At 41.2% G+C, this 25,361-nt stretch overlaps 1 protein-coding gene across 19 annotated transcripts in view; it reads left to right on the top strand.

Annotated features, from left to right (window-relative positions):
- Positions 1 to 25,361, top strand: part of SVIL (supervillin) — a 134,186-nt gene that overhangs the window by 37,347 nt on the left and 71,478 nt on the right. The window lies entirely within an intron of this gene.

Below are 25,361 nucleotides of genomic sequence, written 5' to 3'. Positions count from 1 at the left end.
TAGGTTTTATTAGGCTAACCTTAGCCACAGTACTACAAACAGCTATAAGAACATTTCTGTAATAACAAAACTTTCAGTGGTATTTTTCTCTTGTGTTTAAGAAGTTCTATAAATACATGGGAGTACTGTTGCATTGGATAACTGTGCTCTATTTTGAGACTTGGAGCATTCTGAGGAAGACTTGCTCCAACTTTCCATTCTCTTAAACATCACCAGGACACTGCAGGTAGAAGAGGTAGAAGTTACTGGCACTGTTTTACCTTCTTCTCCTGCAGGAATATCTTTGCTCACAGTTCCTTCAGCCATTTGTTTCAGAAAATTTGCAGCATTGTCAGGTTGAAATGTGAGTGGGTTTATTCCAGCCTGCTTAAAGCAGGGGGAGCATAAAGGACAGGGGGATTGGAAGGCGAGTTTCCTTGCTTCAGGGATATTCCAGGTGTTGTATTTTAATCACCAGAAACACAAGAAAAATATCCTTGACCCAAAAAAAAAAAATTCCGCTTCTCTATTTCCCTTTCAAGAACTAGCAATTTAAGGCCACCTTCCATTTTGTTAGGATTATAAATCTGTATTTCTCTCAAATGGATCTAGAATTTTTATTCTGAATTATATAAACCTTTGTTTTAGCCTGGAGAATACCAGAAGACAGAACATGTCTGGAGCATTACTATTTAAAAACCGCTTTATGAGTTTAGTGATAGGAATATTGTATTGGAATAAACTCCCCCATATAATGAATCTTTCTCCCACAGACTTTGTTAGGTATATATTTAAATAATCACCTGTATCTGCATATTGTATAGGAGATTGAATCCTTCTACCTGAAGAATCAGTGAGGGTTAGGAAGAAACTGCCTGATAAAAATACTCCTTCAGACATCTTCCTAATTTCTGTATTGTGTAACAGATGTGTGCTTCAGTCTGGTACTGAGTTTTAAATGTTTTTACATTGCTTCCACTAAAATGAGTATTTTTAATAAGCATCCTTTTTTATGATCTGATTTTCTTTTCCTTTTCTGATTGTATTTTGAAAAGCAAGTTGCTGTAAATTGCTCCACCATTTTAACATGCCTGTTGTGTTCCTGTAAACCTGCTAGAAGGTATCAATGCCCTAAAGTCTTAAAACAGACCACAACAGAGACTTCAGATATGGAAGTTAGATACCACAGAGTGTGCAGTAGCTCTTAACTTGAATTTAAGACTAAAGTGCACCAAGGATGGAATGAAGGAAACATTTTGATTGATGAAAAGTAACAATATCAGCTTCTCCTTGTGCAGCAAAGGTTTAAACTTTTTAGAGCAGGTAAATTTTCTTCCCTATCTCAATTTAAATGTTAATTCTGCCTCTCACATGTTGTTTTTTCTTGATTTCATTGCTAAATGACATTTTTGGCAAAAATTTCCAGTAGGAGGGAGGATTTCAGATTTTCTCTGAGCTTTATTCAGCAGGACGATAGCTGTGCACTTGACATTTCTTCACTAAATTCTCTGCATTTGATACTTTTTATGGGATAAAGGTAGGGGGGATGTAAAGCAGTTTTAATCTGTCTCTAACTATGCCATGTTTACTTTTTTATGCCGAGAAGAAAGATTACACTGTAACTGTACATGGAACTCCCCAGAACTGTCTAGTAGAGGAAAATGAAAAAGGTAGTGCACATTGTTCCTTCACAGTGAGTCCAGGTAGGCTCAGAGATGGTGGAGGTGAGCCATTTGTGACCAAGACATTTAGGCAGGTCTCTGGAATCTTTTCTGTTTGGAAAGTGTCTGTGTTGCACATCATAACACAGTATGAGCCGAGGTTTCTCTTGTCTCTGTGTTGAAGTGGTTTCCAAGCTGTCTGTAGTTTAGTACATTTGTTTATGCAAAAGGTGATTAAGAATGTGTGGAACTTGTGGTTTGTGGTTTTGGGGTTTCTAAATGCAACATTGTTACTTTCTTAGAACATGTTCACAAGATCAGGTGTCTATGAAACCTTTAACATAATGAACAGAGGAGAAAATTGCACAAGCTTATTTAGTTTTAATTACCATTGTTTGAGTTCACGTTGCTCCTCCCTGTGTTGGCTGTTGTAGATGGAAATTTCACTGTACTTTTTCTGGAGGCAAAAGCTGCGGAATAGTCCGCAGGAACAGGGTGGCTGAGATTATTCACTTTTTAAAGGCCTTGCAGTCTGCAGAGTGCTTTTCTTGCTGAATGCAAAAGCTTCTGTCTTCTGCTTCTGCATGGACAAGCCTCCATTTGGCTACTGCAGGGGAACAGTGAGCTTGCAAAGGAATTAGTGTGCACCATGGTCTCACCTTGTTAATTCCCTGCTTTTGCTATATTCCCAACTAGGCACTTGAGAGTTAATGGACACATTGGAAGGTCGTGATTTTTAAACATGTCCTACTTGGAGTCTGCCTTAAGCAGATAAGAATGCATTGGGTAACTGGTGGTAAAAATGCTTCTGATGTCACTGATTCACGTGGTGGTGTGTTGAAGGGAGTCTTTCAGTACAGAGGGTACAGCAATTATGCATTAACTCTTTGATGATTTATTTGGATTTAGTTGATGGAATGGTCTCTCTTTGCTCTGATGATGCCAGGTTTCAGAGTTTTAAAAAAAAATTAAGTCAGTTTTCAAAGACCCAGATTAAAATTATTTGGCTTTCCATGCCTCTCTTCATGTACACAAAAAAATCATCACAAGGAACTTGGACATCAAGCATCATGTGTCATAATATTTAAGGCCAGATAAATTTCTAAAGCAACTTAGCTTCCATCAGACCATTAGGAAGGAAGTGTGCAATTTCCTGACAGAACTGAGCTGTTTGACACCAAAAAATGCCATGCTGTTACCAGTGCCTGTTACAAAAGGACTGCATTCAGGTGTTAGTCCAGAGATTGTGTGCCAAAGTACTGTGAGAAGTAAATGATATTTCTGTGGAGTTAATGACTGCCAAATGTGCTCCTTGTGGCTTATACCTGTAAAACTCTTGGCAGGCAGCAAAGATGTGCAGGATTTCATTCTTGCTCTGTTATATCAGCCTTAGATTTAGACAAAATTACTGTCTATTCCCTAAAATAAAACAAAGGTAGCACTGTCTCCCATCATCTCTCTGTGGAAGGATGAAGGACTGTGGATGACTGTTTCAAAACAGTTGCACCAAATGATCTAGAGAATATGCAAGTCATATGTGCTTCACATGTGACTTTTTCAATCTTGTCCTTTCTGAAAAGAAGCCCAGTTAAGCCTCAGAGACAGCTAGAATAACTCTTTAACTCTTGGAAAAGAATTGCCCCAACTGTTTATATTAGAGTGGAAAATGGACAGTATGTCAATGTCATTTTCCATTAAGTGGCAACTGAAAGCGAGAAGTCCTACTGAAAGCAGCATTTCAGGCAGCTGTTGGCATTCCAGCGGTGTCTAGCGGGGGATAAGGCTAACCCTGCAGCCACAAGTTAGGTCTGGAAGTTGAGACCTGGGTTCACTTGGCTTTGGTGTCAGTCATTGTAACACCTGCCTGCCTTCAGTTCTTATAAAAAAGCCCTGCCAGATGTTTTAACACAGGCAACTGGAGCTGAACAACCAACACAGTTGTTGCTCCAGCAGCACTGGATTTCACTTTTTTACCTCTTCATTGTGAAGAGAAGCAGCTATTTTTTGTAGTGAGTAAAGTTAACCTTGAATGATATATTTCTTATTGTAGTCAAACAACCAGAGCATATAATTCATTTGAAAAGCAGGCTCAAGGCTTTAGTATTGGTAATTCTAAGCAATGTGAAGCTGAAGCAAATAAAGCTTACTGCATGCCCTAGAGTTAGTTTTTACTAACCTGTTTCAAACAAAAGGGATATGCTAGCTCCCTGAGTTGCGCTCAGCAAAAGCTGCGTGAGTTGTACACTTTGAAAACAGAGCTCAGCCCCCATCCTTCCATTCTGATTGGATAGTAAGGGTTGGCTTGGCAAGTAAGGAAACTTTGCATTTATAGATGAAGGTTGAGTTTTAGAATGGGAAACTTCATTTCATACTTGTAAAATTAACTCAGGTCTTTAAAGGCTGCATTACAGATTTAAAAACCAAATTCTCAGGTTGAAGTTTCCCATATTTCTTGAAATTCCTTTCCTTAAACTAAACTTTAAAAAATAGCACAGGATATGTTTTGGTCGTAGAGCTCTGCATACTAGAATACTCTGTTTATCAGTACAAAGATGTGCTGCAAATGTAATTGTGACAGATGCAGTTTTGACATTGTCAAAATGCATTGTCAGTTTATATGTGGAAATATTGGAAACTGTAGCTCTGCAAAAAAATCAACATTGCATTTTCAGTCAACCAGCTGTACTGAGAATGAACAAAACCATTAGAAGTTTTCTTGTGGTCAATTCTGCTTACGTAGCAATCATCTAGAATTGTGTTTCAACTGACTGCAGTGGTTTTGAACCCAAACACTTGTGGAAGAAACATCTGTTTGCAAAAATTGTTTGTATTTGATGTGTGGACAACTTTTATTTTTTCTTTCCCCTCTTGTTGACATTTCTAGAAAGGATAAAGGTCTTTTGGCTTATTTGGAGCAATAAGGACCAAATGAACTGACCACATATGCTGACAAAGGTAACTTTTATGAAATAACGTGTAAATCTACCCTTGACATCTGCCAAGGATTTTGGAGGAGTGGGGATCAGCCAGGTAGATAGGTGTGTGTACACATCTGTGAAGGGCAAACAGACACAAACATGTTGCTGCCCTGAGCAGCTACAAGTGGGGCAGGGAAGGGCCAGGCAGGCTCAGAGCTGGTGCCAGCAGGGTTGGAGTGTAGGAATCTATACCAAGCCTTCATCAGGGCTCCTGATTGTTGTGTGCATCTGGAGAGTAACCTGTTCAGATGGAGATCTTGCTGTGGTGGGAGTGGCATGTTTAAGATGTAGAAAATCTTAGTTAGGCTAAGTTAGGTTGTTTTAAAAAGTAGCCAAGAAATGGTTGTCTTGCAGTACATCACAGCTCAAAGGTTTGATAATTGAATGCTCATTTTCAACATAGTTTAGATCAGAGAACTCTGAAAGGAAGTGAAAGAGCTGTGAAGTTAAAAAAAAGCTCCTGTATATGCAAATGTTTGGCATTTCTCTTCCGATCAGAGGCTGGCAGCCTTTGCTGTTCAGTCATTAGATGAAGTCACAACCCTTTATATGTAAGAGCTATGTTTAGGTGGGCAAAGGAAAATGATCTATCCTGGCACTTACTCAGAGTGAGTCATAGAGGCCTGGATTTTCTGGTGTTAATTGTGTTTCTGGCTATTTGGACTATGTATATTTGCTGGCTATAAGGATTTGTAAGTGTTAAGTCAAAGGAGAAAACTCAGCATCAACACTTGTGTCCAACATTTTGTTCTCTGAGTAAGTAATGTGTTCCAGACATATTAGTTAGGATTCATAGCAATTGCTAATTGCAGGAAAGAAAACATATAGTCATCAAAGAGACTTTGTGTTCTTTGCAGCTGCCCTGCTTTAAACCATAGGGGCCAGGAGTGGCCTTGCTATTAATTTGCTTGTAGACTCATGCTTAGGACTGTCTTGAAGTGGATTGAGGCTCCAGGTGGGTAAATTTCAAAATGAGATCTCAATTTTTGTTGAAGGCCAGGGTTACCAATTTTGTTCTTCTGACTACTTTAGGCAGCTGATGGTTTGGATTGGCAGATAGGAATAGTGGAAGTGGCAGCCTGGCTTTGAAATACCAATTTAGGAATCCTTCCCACTTGCCTTTCCAGTCCCAGTTTGCTCCAGAACCACTCTCTTCAATAGCATGAGTTGAATACATGACCACACAGATCAGGAACTGCTCTGTCAGAAGTTTTTTCCACTTCTCTCATGTCCTGTGGGTTGCTCAGACCTGCTCACCGTGGCTGTGTCAGCGTGGGTGCTGAATTAGCAGCAGAGGAAGAGTCAGGCTTTGAAAAGAGTTCCTCAGTGTGGGAGTGAGCGTGTAGGGCAGGTGAGGAGGGAGCACTGTGTTGGCTCAGGTTAGATGGCAAGAGAAGAGATGACAACTGGAGGGCCTATGAGCTCTGTGAGGTTCCTCAGTGCTTTGCTTTCGCCTCATCAGGTGGGATGTCAACATTTAAATCTTTGTGCTGTGAGGTCTGTCATTCTCTGTTCGTGAGAGCCTGTTTGCTTGATTTAGAGACTTAAGCAAATGTTGGTAAGACAACGTAGCAAAATGTGCTGTGTGAGTGTTGGGCTAATATTTCTATGCAAAAGATAATTTTATATTAAGATTAATATAAGATTATATAAAAGATTTTGTAATATTTTCTATTAAGACACTGTATTGATTCTTGGACCAAGTCTACTGCTGTGTCTTCTAGCCCACTATTAAAACTGCCCACAATCTATTTGCCTCTGTGTAATGCTTCTGGAAGAATATCATGAAGACTTAAGTTTAAACAGTGTTCTACTTGAAATTACTTAGTTCTGCGCCTTCGATTTGAGATATATGTAAATTCTTTTCTTGAATGACCAAAGCTCATATACAGCCTGGGCTTTCTTATTTGGACTTAGGTAAAAATAGGTATAAGTAAAAATGGGGCATAATTTTGAATATGAACTATGAAAGAATGATATTTGATATCACACATACTTTAAAGCTGAATTGAAGCCAGCACAGAAGTAGCACATTTGTAGTGAAATATTAAATGTACAAATATTTTTGATTGAAACCTAGGGCCCAGTAATTGAGTAGAATTTTATGAGTGACTTCAAGTGCCTGTGAGGGATTGAATGCAGACAATGAAATGTCACGACAGCACAACTCCATGGAAGTCAATTGTCAGGAAAGAAGTGACTCCACGCATAATACTCTCAGCAAATGCTTCAGATAAATCAATAATTGTTTGCCTCACTTTCTTGTACTTCCTGGTGTCATGGTGGCCTTCCACAGCAGGCCACTTGCTCCCTGTGCAAGACTTTGGCAAGACAGAGAGCAGAGAAGCAGGAGTTGAGAGAGATCAAGGATTAGGGACCAGGCATTGAGATGGAAAGGTATCTTCAGGGGAAGCGCTTAAAGAATCAGAATAAACTGAGTTGGAAGGGGCCTGCAAGGATCATCGAGTCCAACTCCTGGCCCTGCACAGCACCGTCCCCAAGAGTCACAAGAGGAGCTCTCTCATGTTTTTGTTTCTTCTGTCTTGATTGGATAAACGAGCTAGTTTAAACAGGATCTTCAGACACCTCTGCTGGGAGCAGACAGGCTCGATATGCTGGGATAATAGTCTAAGATTTAATCTAAATATTGCATCATGGGATTACACCCTAGGAGGCGTAAATGACTCGTTCCCAACATGACTTCACTTACATGACCTGTACCCTGACAATGCCTCATCCGGTACCCGGGCGTGTTTTACTCCTTATTCCTATCTTTGACTCAGTCTGTGAAACACAACCTGCTGCTCAACTAGAGAGTCTAAAGAATGGTTTGAGTTCAAATGAGCTTCAGGCTGATTAACACTACTGAATTGCTTCTCTCTTGTGACATGTAACAATTAGTTGAATTACCATGACATTTTCTGTGTGTTGCTTCCACGAGCACAGATTTTTGTGTTAAGCACTTTCACTGTTACCTGGGGGAGCAAAGCACAAGTGTGTCCCTTGCTCGTTGCTAAACTGGTGTGCAAAACCTAACCATGAAAGCCCGTGGAGCTGAGATGTGCCCTTCTGCCTACAAGAGGATGCCCCACTGCATCTCCTGCTGCGCAGACATGTGTGGATCTGCCTCCACAGAGCAGTAATTTTGTCAGCTCACTGGAGGTTAAGTGTATTCAGTAGAGTTCAGTAAAAAACAATGTAGTTGGTGGTAGTGTTCCCATGGCCATCAAGCTGTACTCCCTGTGGGTGGTCCAGCAAGACAGACAGGCTCAAAATGTTTGGAAATATGTACACAATTCAGGACCCTGAAGCTGGCCAACATGGCTGTCTATGCTACAAGAGTATTGGATGCCAAAAAAAACTGGGCATTCAGCTTTATCCAGCCCATCATGTTTTCCTTTGTAGCTAAAAGTCTTAAAACCACCTGCCAAGTGTTGTAGCTCTTCAGCTTTAAGGGTTGACAGCTACCCAAAGCTGATTTGATTGCAGGCTAGAGATTTAACTGGCAAGCCACTAAAAATAAATAAATAAAGGGGGTTGATGGTGCTGGAAGAGTTTTGCAGGCCAGACTCAGTTTGGATTTTTTTCACCAACTTTTGGAGCTCTTGGCAAAAAAACAATCAAGCTTTTGGGTCAGATTCTTGAAGTAAATGATTTTAAACTTCTGTTGCTTTTTAAAATAGTCATAATAGTTTAAAAACTCCATTCTGCTTCTAAGGGAGATCCCAAAGAAGTGAAAGGTTCCCCTTCCCCCTGCACCACAAAGGATCTCTCCTGGTTAGGGCAAACAGGCAGCTTGTGACTTTGACAATAGGTCTTTGTGTTCTGAAGACATAGCATAAATTATTCCCTCCCCAAAGAGGGCTAGGAGGCTGAAAAACAAGTCCAAATAAGCTGGTTTCTCTACAGAAGCCAAGCAGAAGTAGTGTACTGCAGCCACAGTGATGTGTGCATGCTGTGCCCTGACCAGTGTCCAGGACTGCCTGCAGTGCAGAGCTTTCCCCCAGGCGCTGCTGAGAATTCTCAGAAGCCTTCCCAAACACCAGTCTCTGGCCAAAGCTCTGGCCTGGGAGCTAGAGGAAGCATCAAGTGATGATGTTCTACAAAGCCATTTTATTTACGGTACTTCAGACTTTGTGGATTGGCCCATAGGCCATTGTATCAGTCACAATTTTAGCCTTTCCCTTTTTAAAATAGGATCATGATTACATCCTTCAGGACTTCTGACCTTTTATCTTCACTGTTTCAGTTGCTGATCTCTAATTTCTCCTCCCTTTCCCTTCAGGGATTCTATCCTTTTTATTATTTGTTATTCTTTATTTACATTTCTCTTCTCTTTTTTCCTGCTGAATAGTCTAGGGGTTCTCTTTGAAGATGCCTTTAAATATTGCATTTGCCAAATGGTGCTGTTGGAAGTTACTCTTCCAAATTTGGAACTTTTCATTGTTCCTGTAAATATTTTGAGCAGAAACAGAAACCAGAAGCTTGGAATGTTCATTTATGACAGATCAAACCTCTTACCTTGTTTGTTCTGAAGCAGCGGTGCTGAGGGGAAAATCACATAATTGCATAAATTGTTGTAAGGTAAGGCTTGACAATAACTTCAGAAAGTTCTAACTAAATTTGTTTTGTCAGGAAATGACAAAAGCAGTTCTGAGTTTTGCTGAGCTGCTTCTTTGCTGACAAAGGAGAAATACAGCTAAGGAATACATAGGAGAAATGACACTATTTGGCTTTCTAGTTATGCTTTACAGTGTGCATAACTATTAGGAGGAAGCTTCTGGGTTAATAATACACCCGGTTAAATGCATTAAATATAGCCTTGAATTTCACATTCCTTAAAAGCTGTGCTCTAAATATTTGTTGTGCTATTCAGGTTCACAAGAGCTTTTGATCTACCTGCATTGTGAACTTTTATTGAGCTCTCCTTTTAGAACTGGAGGTGCTTCACATCTGGGGATAATTGGTTCATATGTCTGTGACATACAGTAATTCCAAGCCAGTGGCCTAAAACTTCAGCACTGTCACAATTTGGAAAACACAAAAAGCTGTCAAACAAATTACAGCCTGTGATACAGAAGAAATGTTTATGCCTCTTGTTAATGGACCAAAGTGTCATAAACTTTATTTAGCTGTTGCAGTGTGCCAGTTCCATCTGTGCTGTAGCACTTGCTGAAACACGCTGGCTATGGGGAATAATTGCCTGTACACATCTGATAAACTCTGTGGTTTGGGCAACTGTTCTCTTACACAGGAGCAGCCTCTGAAGGGCTGGCTGTTGTGTGCTCAGCTTGTAATTGCAGTGGCATGTAGGAGGCGAGAAAGAGGAGGAGATAAGGGAGAAACAGTTTTTATAGCCTAGAACTGATGAGGCCTGTGAAGAAGCATCATCTCCACTGGTGGGATTAATAGGCACCCTGAGCAGCAGCACTAGATGTCTGCTGTGGCACTTAATCTCTGTGAATTCACCCTGATGGTTGGATCAACTGCAGCCTTGATACATTTTCTGACTTGTAGTAAATGTGCTAAGGAAGAAGCAGAAGTAATAGAACCTCTTTGAGCACTGACATGCCATTGGGTTTTCATAAATCCCTGGAAGTGTAATGCTGACAAATGAATATTCATAAACCAGGCTATTAAAATTTTAAGAGAACCTTGAGGGGATGATGATGTCAGATTCCAGAGTTAATTATAGAGGTGGTAAAGTTCTTGGCTAACTAGGCTGAACATACTCTCACAATAGTTTTAACACAATACAACAATCAGAGGGAGCCACAGTGTTTGATGTAGGTTCTCAATCTCTTAATATATTTCTTGAACTGAAAGTCTAGCAGTGCGGAGAAGGGGAAGTATTTACCTCGAGCTACTGTGGAAATAAATCAGCTTCTAGTGATTGAGTTGCTGTTTGTCTTGTGAACTTATTTTTGTCACTGAATTGATTTCGGTTTCGGGGTCATTCACTTGTCATAAGGTGCCCTGCAGGGTTGGGCTGCTCTCCTGTGGTGGCTCTTTTGAAAATTGCCAATTGTTACATTCAATCTGTAGTGTTCATGAACCTTATTACAAGAAATACTAATACTTCACTAACTTTACTTACTCAAGGCAGCAATCAGTTGCTAGTGCATTTTTGACAGCATTGATTAAACCTCTAGGAGAAATGCCCATGCCAATCCCTTGTATTTATTAGCTCGCTGGGTTAGAGCATGGGGCTAATAGCCATGGTTGTGGGACCGTACCCCATGTGGGCCATTCAGAGTTTAGAGTTGGACTCAGTGATCTTTGTGCATTGTTTGCAACTCAGAATATTCTGTGGCTCTTCCATTTATTTTGGCATTGTAGTAGTGCAGTGGGCAAAACTACTGAACACAATTATAGCTACCCTGGAATCAGGTGGTTAAAGCTCTAAATTGTGGGATCTTACTGTAATTAATGTTACTGTTCCTATCCTAATAGTATTTCCTTTCTTAAATAGGAAGAATGAAAAGGAAGAACACATTACTGTGTTTCTCAGTTCAAAATTTGTATGACAGGATCCTTTTAATAGCATGATCCATAGAAGAAAGAGGAAGAAAATAATTATTGGAATTATTTTTTTAAGATGTTGTATAAAATTAAAATCTAAACCAAACTAGTTAATTTGGTTTGGTCAAGAAACACCTGAAAAAAACACTGTAAACATCGATGAAGCAGTTCTTAAATCCAAGCAAAAGGCCTGAAAACAACTGTGAATCTCAAAACAGGTTAAATTGATTCTGAAATTTTAGGATAATTTAGAAAATCATTCCAACTTGCTTTGAAATTCAAATCTTTTTTCTTAAGAGGCAGCTCTCCAGCAGTCAGTAAGTCTAATAGAGATGCTTTGTGACCACGAATATGAAAAAAGTTTCACATTTTGAAATGCATTTTATCAGAAATAATGCTTCCAAGAACTCTCATCAGTTCTGGGAGTGCAACAGGAAATTGGTAATGTCTAGTGAGATATGATGCAATCTTGAGAGAAGGTAAATCATTTCTTAACCTCAGCTTTCAGCAGCCCTTATTGTAGGGTGACTAAAGAGGCAGCATCTGCTTTTGGGTGTAAAACACAGGCTGCCTTTTTGACAGAGGCCTTCAGAGTGTTCTCAGAGGAAAGCATATCTATCACTTGCCTGATCCTGCAGTTTGCATGATTAAGTTAGCATGAGACCTTCCACACTGTTCAGTCTTGAGTCCTTTTCCTTCAAGAGGGATTTGTGCCACAGAAACTGGGTCCTGCCCTGGGTCCTGGTTCTTTCTGCTTACTAAAGATGCTTTAACAATATGGCCTCTGTACATGAGATCAGGTGGAAAAATGAAAATATACATCTGCAAGATGTATTTCACAATGGAAAACCAAGTTCAAGACTGTTGTGGATGAAAGGATGTCACATGCTGGCAGCCAAGGCTGTGCTGATTGCATCCATGCAGGAGACAGGAAAGTTACTTGTCACAGAGGAAGAAATGAACAGATGCCAAACCTTCATCACAAATCTGTCCACTGGAAAGAAAAACCATGTTAGTTGGAAAGCTAGGCTTTTCCTTAGCAAAATAATATTTCAATAAGTATTTCCCCTTCTTTCTCTTATCGACCATCCATCAGAGGATGGATATGAGCAGTTCCTATCATAGAAGTCAGATGTCTTTTGAACACTGTGGTCCAGAGAGGTTGGAAGTGAGAGACTGGCTTAGTGGTGGTGGTGGTCCACCCAGCACCAGTGCTGGGATCAGCAGTGAAGTGGATGATTTTTCCTCAGTTCAACAGCACTGAGCCAATGCTTCAGGACTGTAGGGAAAACCACAAGCTAAAGATTGTGCAGAGTGTGAACTTCTGGAAGAAAAAGTTTTTTTTTTTTCTGAAGAGAATGAAAGTACCTTTAAATAGATACCTCCTCTTTCTGTTTTGCTTTCATGCCTTTTTGTATGACTCCTCTATCTGACCTTGGCAATACTAGGGAGGAAGAAGGTAGGGAAGAAAACCTGAATGGACCTTGATGGAGTCTCTTTTTCCAAAAGAAAAAAGAAAAATTTTTGAAGATATGTCAGCTTTTCTAACTGAGTTTTTTCTTGGTGTGAGAGAAAGCAGGGTTGAGAAAGAAAATGCAGATTGTGATCTTTCATTTGAGATCAGGTTATTTCTTCAAATTCTTGGGGTCTGCTCTTCTCCCTTGTCTCCTCTGCCTCTAATATTCCTGCGATCCCTGGGAGAGAGGAGTATCAGGAAGATGACTGGCCTCAAGTTTTCCTTCCATTTATTTTTGTCAAAGTGATCAGCGGCTGTGTAAAAATAGTCTCTCTCCCTGTCTGTGGGAAGAAGGGGGATGTGATTTCAAGGAGCCATCTTGCAGGTACTTCTGGGAACAGCCAAGTGCCAACACCAGTGTGGGAGCTGCCCAAATTCCTGCGTGCTGGTGCGTTGATGGTGTGCAGTTGGAGTTTTACATCGAGTCCTTTGTCAGCACTTCAGCCAGCTCCTGCCCCCTCCCATTCCTGTGCCTTGCACGGCTGTGGCCTCTGCTCTGGAGCTGGTGCTTGTGCTCCAGAGCAGGTACCCTGCAGTCCTGAAGATAGCACTGTGCTCCAGGCAATCGGTGTCTCAAGAGCGCAGCTGGGTGAGCCTCATCCCTGTGGGATTTGGATGGAGCTCTGGTCTTCGCCTCTTTCCTTTAATGATTAATAAGCAATTAGAAAGGGTTTTTTTGTTTGTTTGCTTTTTCAAACCGTAAACTCCACGCTTGTTTTTTTTTTGTTTTGTTTTTTTTTTTTGTTCAAGGAGCACATGGCTGTATTGATTGTGCAGAGCTGCCTGGCATTTTGCCAGGTTGTTAGCTTGCCTGTGGCCAGGCAGCATCTATGAAAAAGCCCTGCCTTGCCTGCTCCCGCATTGTTTCCAAATAAAGGCATGTCTGAAACGGGAGTTAAGCTTCCAACTGCTGGACCTTAAAGAAAGGACTTTTTACCCATGGATTGAAAAGAGGTGATTTTTCTGCAACAAAATGCTCCTTCCCCACCCTCTTTCCTTTCTCAAATTAGGCAAAAAAGTTGCTTTAAAATTTAAATCATGCAAGTTGCATGTTTTAAACTCATTCTCTCTGGCAGACAGTTAGGGAACCTTACCATCAGGCCTGGAGTCACCTCAAACTTACTAAAATGTTCAATCTGTGTATTTTGTTGTACATTTAAAGCAGCTTAAACAGAAAATGCTCATGTTCCTGGCAGTCATTTAAAATTGATCCTTTCTCATCTGTGTGAGGAGTGGGCAAGGTGAATGACTACCTGAAATGCAAGGTAGTAGTTTGAGTGACTTTGGTTTTTTTTATTATTTCTTATGCCAGCAGTACTCTTTATCATGGTTTAACACAAGTTTGAAGTGGCATAATAGCATTTAGCTGTGTATGATCTAAGGACATAGCTAACATGAGGTTGTTAGGAAGAGGTAATTTATTAGACCAGCTGGTATGGGGGGAAAAAATGAGCCAAGCTTGCAGGCACACGAGCACTTCATCAGGTCTGAAATAGAAGCAGCAGATTTCAAGGTTAAACAGAAGTTATGAAAAACTGCCCTGTTTAATCAGACATGCATTGAACTGCCAAAGAAGAGCTAGCTGGTATGATATTCCTTCAGGGGAGGAGGGAGGGTGGGAAGATGATTGTTATACTGCAGAAAGAGATAAGGAATTCTCAGCCTGTTAAACAGGGGGAGGCTATAAAACCAGTACCTGGTGAGCTCATGACTGTTCTTAGTATCTTGGGGATAGGAAATTTTAGTTCTTTGTCCTCTCTTTGTAAGGTTTTGGTTTTGTAGGATTTTTGAGAATCATGATTGCCACATCAGTAATTTGTAGACAAATAGTTGGTTTTAACTAAAGGAACTTTATCAGACAAATTTAGTTTCAGGCATTCTTTGTCAATTGATTGCCATCCTTAGCCTACACTGCTGACTTAAGAAGTTACTTAACACCAAGTTCATATTTGTAGAGATAATGGCTGAAAGAAAAAAAACCTCAACAACTAAACCTCCATTGTTTATTGGGTTTTTTTGAGCAAAAAGTATTTACTTCTTAAATCTGATCGATCTATTCTGACAAAAAGTCCTAAATGCTAGGCTTTTAAAAAATCTATTATTTTACTCAAGCAGAAGTCAAATTCAGAGTTTAAATGCTTAAAAAATGGGTTTCAAGGCTTTGTAGAGTAACAGATGTTTTACTTGTGCTGCTATCAGAGTTGGCAATGTGCTGTTTCTAAGATTTGAGCTAGGTTGTGTTATCAATGTGGTTTCAATACAGATCTGATGATGCACTCACTGTCAGTATGTATTGGACTGTACACTGTAGAGAGCAGAGGAGAACTACTTGGTACTCTTTAGAAAAAGCTTTTCAATATTGTTCTGTAGTGCTGTATCCTAAATTGATAAATATTATGGTTAAAGCAATGACAGATTAAATACGTTCAAGTAGAAGTCACAATCTTCTTGCTTGCTCATCTGACTTCTTAGTTATGGTTAGTGGGCTGTCTGTACAAATGCTCTGTAAATTAACCTCTGCATATTTTAAAGTTACAGTATCTGCCTTTATCATGCAAGACTGACTTTCAGTATCAGTTATGATGGTCAAAACAATTGATGCTGTTGTGGTGGTGTCAGGAGTCCCAGGAACCAGGCTGTTCATTGTTCTGAGTCCCACTGCTGTATGTTAGGAGGGCAGAGCTGTTTACTCAGCTGTGTCCCGTTTGTACGGCAGGGGCTGGATAGGTAACCCTGGAATTTAACCCAAGCCCTGGGTAGGTGGAGGAGGTCAGAAAAGCTTAATCTAATTCAGATAAATTACTTGTCAGGAAAGGGTATAGCTGTTCTAGCATTTGTCTTTCTCTGCCACAAGACAGCTTCCTCCAGCCTGCTGAGCCAACAATTTGAAAAATGTTGTCAGGTATTGGGAGCAGTTACACAGTGAGTGGGAGAGACTGCAGCATCCTCCATGATCCTTGATGCTGTAGGATATGGCCTGGCTGTGCTTGGCTTACTTGAAGGTAGACTTTTAAAGTTTAAAGTATGTTAGAATATCCCTTCCATGGGGTACTGGTGTCACAGAACTCTTTGGTCACATGGCTAGTGTCGGAGCGAAGGTTTGTGTGGTTTGCTCTCAATTTACCAAGAATTTACCTGTAATTAATTGTGAATACCCTCCACCACTACCACTTCAGCAGTATTGCCAGTGCTTTAGTAACCTGTCTTATGAGTCTCAGGAAATGTCCTGAGCACCTACCCTGGACACCAGATCACCCTCAGACTCGAGGGATCGGAGGTACTGAGTGTGGCCTCTCTGTGGCAAGTTCATAGGGAAGGAAATATTAGACGCTAATACTAATATATTGTTTTAATACTTAATAAAAAAGGAGAAGCTGTATTAGACTAATGTGTGGTGTGCAACAAGTTACAGAAAAGCTGTAATCTAACTGGTGCTTAATGGAGTGTGATGGCTCAGTTCTGACAGATAGGGGCTTTGTATATTGGCTGCGTGTTGTGTAAGTAGCTTTTATTTATGGCAGAGGCAGCCAGAATGCTCTATAAAGTTGAAATATGAGTATTTATAGGACTCCATCCTGATTAATTAATAATACTTGTGCTTGGAGAGAGAGAATTAGCTGGCATAACACTTGATGGGATTAAAAATGGGAAGGGGGAAAAAAGTTAATTATTTCAGTCAATAGAAATGGGTTAACTGTATATTCTTCCAACTCAATTGGAGCCCAAATCTGTTCTGAGATATTTTTTTCCACCTCCTATCTCTTCATGAGGGTAACTGAAAGGAAGCAAAAGACCTGCTGCAGTATCCAAATTTAAAAACTGAAAAATTCTGTACAAGCCCAAGTTTGTTTGTTTTTCTCACGATAGAGGATATTAAAGAGGAAAAAAGAGTCAGTGAACAGAAGCATTTAAGCCCTGTAGATAAGAAAATAGAAATACAATGTTAGTTTTATATTTGTGTAGTGAGGGATAAATTTGTTACAATATTTAACAATGTTTGCTATTGGATGTTCCCATTAAGGCATTTTCCACAAAGTAGTGATAGTGGAACACACTCAGTCATTTGCTTCACTGATTTGAAAAAGAAACATAACTAACAGTATGACTTCCACAGAGAAACAACTTCTGAAACAAAACAGGAGAGCAGTCCGCACTAAATCTAGATTTCTGGCATTCCTAGAGCTGATTCACCTTGGCATCCCTCAGTTTACTCCTGTTTCTCCTCCCTGCCTTTCTGTTTTCCGAAGTAATTTTTTGAGATTATTTACCAAGTTACCTGACTTCTGCTGTTCTTTGCATTCTGATTGCAAGACAAAACGGCAGGAAAGGTGAGTTGTGTGTTTATTCTCACATAAAATGTTCTAATAGTCAATAGATGAAAAAAAAAATCTAAAAAACCCTAACCAATGAAACATTTCTTTCTGTAAAACCCAGTTTCTATGCAGGTGTGTTTTATGCACCCACAGACCCTTGAAATACTAGAAACTGGGTACTCACATACTGTTCTTCATAATGACTTGCAAGTAATAATGATATTACTACTTAGCCAAAAAAAGCTCTCAAAAAACTCAAAAAAGAAACCAGTTGAGAACTTACATATGCCAAATTGTTTAATAGGATACTTTCACACATATGCACACATACCCTTGAGGGCAGAAAGTGAGAATTTGACTATAAAAATGAAATTATGGTATCCCAGTGAAATCCCTATATAGTGTCCTCACTAGAGCACTCCTCTAGTTTTGTTCAGCCTTCATTAAATAGCATTCTAGTGCTCTGGTTCTCCTTGGATAGGATTTTGTTCTTTTCCTGTCTATTGTGAACTAATGCAACTCCTGGACTTAGTCCAGCCTGTGCTGACTTTACATCTAGACTTTGGGTATAAGCTGCTGATTATGGCTTCAAACTTCTCAGGAAACAAAAATAAAGAGTTCAAGAAAATGTTGCAGCTTTTCACAGTGATCTCATGCATGGCCACATGCTGTCAGGAATTTAGTTTCTTGTGCTGGGTTTTAATGCAGGCATACTGTCCATGAAATACTGCTGCAGTTTGACTTACAGCCATTGGCAAACAGGATTTTTACAAGATAGTCTGAATGTCCTAAAATGTAGCCTTCACTGAGCCTTTTTTTTTTTGTTTGTTTACTTGACTATTTATGAACATGATTTTTTTTAAGTCAAAGCAATCTAGGTGTAAGCTCAACTGCACTACAAATTTTTAAATCATTTAGAAAAGCTGCTGGATTACTTAACTCTTCTACCACTGTATTTTATTCAGTTTTTCCATTAGCACTTACAAGTCAGGCCAGGTATAGAAAGGCAATGAGGAAAACAAGCATCTTGCTTGGACTTCAACAACATCCTTAGTGTGGATTGTAGATATAGAACTTAATGGTAAATATGCCAGTAGTGCTGCTGGGCTGAAGTGAAGTTCCCAGATGGCTCCCAGAGACTCCCTGGTGTAGGAAGGAGGACTGTCTGCATGCCATAAGAATGCCTTTCTGTAGACTCTGTGGGCAGACTCTGTGCTGGCAATAAACTCAGTGCATGAATTTCATGTGTGTCTGTCCAGGACGTGCTCTGTCAAGGTACTGAGGCTCATGAATGGCTGCCTTTCCTTGCTTGAGTCACAAACTGTGGGCCCAGCCTCTATGGTGCATGTGAGGATGATGGGGCGTTTAAAACTGGAGCTTCCTAGGGTCCCTGTACCCAGAATTCCCCAAAGCTTGCAATGTCTCATTTTTCCTGGGAACTGCAAGGTCCTGGTTTGGAGCCAGTGCGGTGTGGTGGCAGACAGAAGTCTTACTGCAGAAAATACCCCATTTCCCTGCTGGGGTTTGCAGCTCCTCCTGAGGTCCCTAGGGCCTGAGCATTCTGTAGCATCACCTGTCACAGGGCTGTGTCCCACTGTGCTAGGAGACATTGTACTGTGCTTGTCTGTGATTTTGATGATTATACACTGTTCCTCAGCAGGGATTTTGCCTCACTTTTAGACAAATACCTTGCAAGGCAAGGTATTTTTCCCTTGCAAGGATCTGGTCCAGCACCTTTTCTGTAACTGGTTGTTGGTGTATTACTGTAACAACCAATGGCCATTAAGACATCAAGAGAGTCCTTTCTTTCCAGCTCTTAATTTGTTCAAGCTGCCTGTCTTTTCTCTTTTTTAAGGGATGTCTCTTTCCATTACACATGCTTAGTGCCTCTCTTGAAACAGTGCAGCATTCCTTTGATGCTATTCATGGGACAAACAAGTTGACTGATGAAGGGAATTTACCTGCAAGAAAAAAATGTCCAAGAGTATCAGCATGTTTACACTGTGACCTTCTGGTTATTGGCTGCTCCACAGTGTGCTGCTGAAGTTAAGCTTTGTGCACTGCAGTTGGTTCACCTCTCACTAAAACAGCTCCTTAGTTTCCTGTGATCAGTTCTCTGCTAATAAAGTGTGCTAGGTTGGACAGACCTTTACTGAAATCTCCTGGAGGAGGAAAACAAAACCCTTCTCAAAAAGATGGCTGGGTTTTTGCAGGAGATGAAATGAAGTGGGTTAAGAGGGCCAGTGAGGAGACTGGGTCTCTAATGGGAGAATCTGCAGTGAGAGCAGAAGAGCCAGGGGAGAAGTGGAAGTGCATTTGGAAACACTGAAGAATAGAAATGCAGGGGGATTACCCATAGAATGGGGTACAGGAAGAAGGTGGAAGTATACAGAAGGCAGCAGAAATAAAATCTGAAGTGAGGGATTGGCAAAGGTGAGAGCTGGGAGACTAAAAGGAGTAGAGCTGGGAATGGTGGTTCTTCTTGGGAAGAAGAAATTTGAAGCAAATGCAGCTGATCTCCTCCATGTGTCAGTAAAAGCTGGGCTGTGACTGAGCGCTTCTCTTCAGCCATCACACAGGCATCAATATTGCACCAGCCCTGGGGCCTGTTCCCTCTATGCTCATGAGGTGGCTCTGGGAACCTGGACTATAACAAACCTCCTGGCTCCCCAAGCAACTGCCCTCGTTCTTTCATTTGTTAGCTGTTTTTTCTGCTCACTTCATTTTAGCAAAGTCATGATGTTTTACTTTTGAGCTTGAACTGACCATCTGTAGACCAGGGGAAGAACAGCTCCCCATTACCTCACTGAAACCCCATCTGTCTTCTCAGTGAATGTGTGCCTGCAGCACATAACTGGTGATTACATGGTGGATGTGTTTCCTCTCGTGTGACCGAGAGCTGGGGTGGCAGCTGATTCTTGTAAGGTCACTGGAGGAGGTGGCCTTTTTGGGGGACTGAGTGTGGAAAATATCCTTCAGCCTTGATTTAAGCAGAGGTCTTAAAAAGAGTGAGCCATTATTCTGTTCTTTCAGCATCACCTTTGCTATACATGTACAGATTTTGCTGAAATTGCTTTTCTGGCCTGTTCTTGAAAAATTCAATGAGAACTTTACTCTCTAGCTCTGCACCAGTCAGGTTTAACTGACTACAGTTACAGTGCTTTGTCCTGAGCAGTGAAAAAACCAGTTTCTTCATGAGGGTGATTTCCCTACCACTTAAGTATCCTTTTGCATTTAAAATATTCAGAATACAGATTTTAGAAAATGTTATTTCTATCTTTTCCCCCATCTTTAGCACAGGGGAGGAGATAATGCTGTGTTAGAATGTAATGCCTGTCTTAGAATTCGTAATATCTAGGAGCTGAAAAAATGGGAGTGTTAAAATGGAGAACAGTCAGCTGTAACATTATCTCCCGTTTAAAATTAAAACAGTGAAAACATAAAAGCATTTGAAAGCCTGTGCTCATGTGCAGTTACACAAACGATCCTAAATTAACTGGTAACAAATTAGCAATCACCTGTGAGGGTGTCAGAGTGTTCCCTTACAGATGTGCCTAAGTTTATTGAGATTCTCCTTTTTAACCAAGAGGAGAAGTAGTGTTCCCCTGGTACTTTGGATTTGTCAGTGTGTGTTCAGAGAGACTTGATACGAATGGGTGAACCCATTTCCTCTAGCCAAGCAGTTTCCTCTAGTTTTTCTCTCATCCCAGCCTGAAAGTCTGTGAAATGTGACTGATTTTCTTAGTTCAGGGCTATCTTGACTTCTTCCTAAAACTCTTGACAGGCCTGATGCTCACACAGCAGTTCTTCTCATTCCTTGTGTGTTGTTTAGTTTCCTCCAGCATTCATTATTGATATTCATAAGAGCATATTGTGCTGCTGATCTAAGCAAATTGGACACAAAGTGAGTTGGATTATTTTAGGACTTACCTTTGTGTAATCATGTCTGACTGGCCCTTTTTTGAATGTGTGTGCCCCATTTCTTTGTATAACTGAAGCATATTTTGGGTGAGAACAGACTGAGGAGAAAGTCAGCAATTCTGAGCCAAGATCTGTGTGAGCACCTGGGCACAGCTTCAGCCCAAAATGATAATGGCTAAGCTTATGAACTATCAGCTGTTTTTTTTAAATGTACTGTTTTAAGAGTGAGTGGGCCATATATTTGATCTCTTTTAATTATAATAGCATGAACCTCAGGTTCATTGCAGGAACAGGACATAACTGTGATAGTTTGGTTACTTCAGTAGGGTGATAATCATAGTTTAGTTTTACTCCCTGTGCTCAAGACAGTTTTCTAGCTGAATCATATGATAAGTACATCATTATATCTGATAGTACGAGGTAGGTATTTAAACCTTACAAGGTGTTTTTGATGAAGGATGGAAATGCATTGTCTGTACTGTGTGTGTCCCCTCGCAGGGGTCCCGTGGCAGTGCTGTGGTACGAGGTGACCTGTGCCGCTCTCCTCTGCCTGCCAGCTCTAACTGCAGAGCTGTGTCCAGGCTTTCCTCAGACTGTGCTGGGAAAGGGGGCAGGACAGTATCCAAATCTAGCATCTTGAAGTTGCCTTAGGAGTGGTGTAAAGGAGAAAATAGACTGAATCACAAGGGAAGCAACAGAAGAAGAGGTTTTTTAATTTGGCCGGATAGCTGTTTTTGTGGAGGGTAAATCATCACTTTTGAAGCCATCTGTCTGAATTGCAGTGAATCTCACCATAACTGATCAAGAGTAATAAATAATTAAATATTAGTGCTCAAATGAGTATCTCTGCCTTGCTTTCATCTAGTTCCCTTGGTTCTGGTGTTTGACAAGTACCTGTCTGCTGCCTTGGAGCTGTGAAGATGGCTGTTCATACCTACACCGCTGCCCTACTTTCGAGCAATTCATGCAGTGAGAAACCTGATTATTTTTCCAGTCTAGCGGTTCTGCAGTGCGCTGTGGTGGAAACTGTACCTGCACTCCCTGCAGTTTCACGCCTGCAGTGAAACCAAAGCGTGTCCCCCCGAGCTGTGGGCGGCTTCGCTGGCCGGGCAGTGCCCATGTGCCCCGGGTGCCGTGGCCCCGCAAGCGCGGGCATGGCGCAGCGGTGGCCCGGAGCAGAGGAGGGCTGGGAGGCTCCAGCTGCTGCCGGCTCACAAGGTAAACACTGGGTGACCTCTAAGCCAGCCAGTCAACTCACGCCTGGCCTTATTAGGCAAGCTGCGGAGCCGCGTCTGGGGACGGAACACGCTGGAGGAGACGCGCAGCCCAGAACGGATCCGGCGCAGACCCCGGGAGATGCGACCCAGAACTGCGGTGCTGACAGCGAGCTGCTGCTGCCTGAGCCCAGCTGTCACTGACACTGCACTCTGCCTGGCAAATACCATGAACTATGCTAGAGGTGGCTTTAAAAAGTGAAATCCTTTTGTGTAAATGTTAGTGGCTGTAGTTCTGTTCCTGGCGCGTTTTTTATGTGCTTGGTTATAACCTTAGGACGGCAGTTCACGCTGTCAGTCCATATACTGAAACACTCTGTGGGCCTTTGCTGGGAAGTGTGTCTTCATTCCTTGCACTGCCTGCTTTCAGAGGAGTACTGGACTAAGAGGAGCTAATTTTTATTTTTTTAAGTTACTTTGGGACTTGTTTCTCCTATCTTATTATGCCATTTTATGCCCTTTATTGGAAAACTGGTTTTTACTGGCTAAAACAATTATCTCACTCCCAGAAGAAAGGGTATGTTGGCACCCGCTGTCTGTGTACAGGCCGGGACTAAGCTAGGTTGCTTCATACCCACTTCATAAAATCTGACTTTCACATGGAAGAAGCCTTTAAAAAAGTATTTACGTTTTTCCTTTAGTGTAATCTCCATAGATTTAGACAAGCAGATGCTCTGCAGACTTTCCCAGGCAGCTCTGGGAAGGCTCTTCCAATCTGACTTGTGATGAACTTCCTGGTACCCCCCCGAGCACCAAGAATCTTGGTGATTTTTGCAGGGGCCTTGGGAGTGAATGAGGGCAATAAAGAGAAAAACGCCACAGCTGCCATGAATTTAAACCTGCTCTCTAGAGAGCGGACTCCAGAACTGCAGCATCACTGGGTTAGCTTTTTTTTTCCTCTTTAATTTTTGCTTAGCCATGCTGGTTGCAAATTAAGCCTGCTACATGTGCCGTTTTCATAGTGCAGTGACAGTACTTGTAGTCAAGCTATCCTGCCTTGACCATCAGCTCTTGAATAAAACATACATTTTACTTTATTTCTTTTAATAAATATTTAATTTTCTGAGAAAACATTGCATCATGCCATAAACAGGGTGGGAGCTGGGGTCATGGATTTCTTGTCTGCAAGGTTGCTGTCTGCCTGAGGCTTGAAAAATTATATTTCAGGGTAAGTATGCAGGGATAGGATGTGGCCTGTGAAATGTCACATTGCAGTGGTAAACAAAATTGGTGTTTTCCTTAGATGACTATCATGAAGAGCCAAAGAACTTTGTTATAAATTCTTCCTTTGGGTATGCATGCCCCTCTCTGCTCCCTTATTGGGCTTTTACACACAAGCAGAGGTGTTCAAGAGCAGCCAGGAGAAAACTCAGTAGTGTGGCAGGGCTTTTTGTGGCACCTAACTGCATGGGGCCACTTGCTGCTCCAGGCAAGGAGACAGCTTTGAACTGGTTGCAGACACTAGAAGTGTCAGAAGATGGGGAAACCCGTCCTAGAAACCTTGTTTTTGAGGCACACAAATTTAACAGTCTCCCAGCGCTGTCTCAGCAGCAAAGCTCTCGTTCACTGCAATAGCAAAGAAGAAGCAGGGGCTTCATGACTCCAGTGGAGGATGTCCAGAGAGCTGTGACTAACCCTGTGCCTTCACAGTCTGAGCTGCAGCTGCTCCACAGAGAGCTGTGCTGTGAAACGCTCTCCAGTGCTGTTTTTCTGGGTAAAAAGCCATGTCTCCTCAAAGTCCTGGAGCTGTTTAATGATTGAGATTGTCTGTATTGCTGGAGAGGAGTTCCTGCCTTATCCTTCTTTCCAGCCATTTTCTCACTGCAGAAATGCCATGTACACACCTGACATCTTCTGTTACTGCTTTGGGTCCAGAGACAAATAGGTGTGACTGAATTCAGATGTTGTGCCCCACTGATATATCTGATTACCACATGAGAAAAGGATATCTAACCTTTAAACTTCCTTGAAGGAGCTCCTCTACTCTTATCCTACTCCTAAAGAGGAAAATCTTGGATATCTTTTAATTATGCTACAGTCTTGTCATGCAGTTTTGCGAACAGTGATACGAGAGGTAGGGATGTCAGGGGATGTTAAACTCATGTTCCTTATTCTGAAATGTATTCCAAAACTGAAAGAGACCAAAATCTCCTTTTAGGAGTAATTAATTGCTGATATTAATGAGTGGAGTGAAATCTGAAATAGTAATCTGGAGATCGGAAGGGGATTTCTAGTGCGGGTACAAAAATACTTGCTGTTCTCCCCTTTTCCAGAGCACATTACTAAATAGCCAGTACAAAAAGACCATCCATATTCTTTCAACACATTTTGTACTACAAACCTCAGTCCCCTTTATAAATCTTACTAATCAGCTTTTTTCACCTCTTTGCATATGACCTGTTTGGAAGTACACTACTCAAGCAATGCACTGCTGAAGTTAAACTGAAGACTTGTCCAAAACACAATCACTGGCCAAACATAAATAGTTTTGCCAGGATGATTATTTGGAAAGGATTATATATGCTTTCTGCTGGAGTGATGACACCATAGCAGGAAACTTTATCCTATTTTTAAAGTTCATAAGAATGGCCTCAGTTTAAGAAGTGAGAAAATACAGTTCCCCACATACATGGGGTTTGGATGGAGAAGACAAACCTGACTGGCATTGCCAACCCAGAGTACATACTGTGATTGCAAGGTGGGCTGCTGGGATGTGACTTGAGCTTTTAAGTGATTGTACTACTGAAGTTATCTTCTGGGAGCTTTTTGACCCATCCTTCAGCTTTGGGCTGACTTCTTGAACAACTTGGCAGAGATTGCTGGAGGAAGGAGAAATAAGAAAAGGGAGTGCCTTGCCACATTCCTTTGGAAAGATATGCCTGCATACCAAAAGCTGACAGGATGGTGTGGGGTAGGCAAGAAGCCTGCAACCTGGGAGGGGAGTTCAGATAGATTGATGGAAAAGAGTGGTCTGATTTAGCCCGGTCTTCTGACCTTCATTCCTGCAATCATCCACAGCATCTCAGATCTTGGCATAGCTCATTTTGACTAGCTAATCCAAGGCTGCTCACCTTGGCCAGAAGAGCAGTTGAATAAAATTCATGAGCTCCTTTAGATCTCTACCCATGAAGAGTGGATGAAAACATGACTTCATCATTACGTTTATTCAGATCATCATTTATACATCTCAGTTTTCT

This window comes from Motacilla alba, chromosome 2, assembly GCF_015832195.1.
Source record: "Motacilla alba alba isolate MOTALB_02 chromosome 2, Motacilla_alba_V1.0_pri, whole genome shotgun sequence".
NCBI classification, from domain to species: Eukaryota; Metazoa; Chordata; class Aves; order Passeriformes; family Motacillidae; genus Motacilla; species Motacilla alba.
This window is presented reverse-complemented; position numbering and strand designations above follow the sequence as displayed.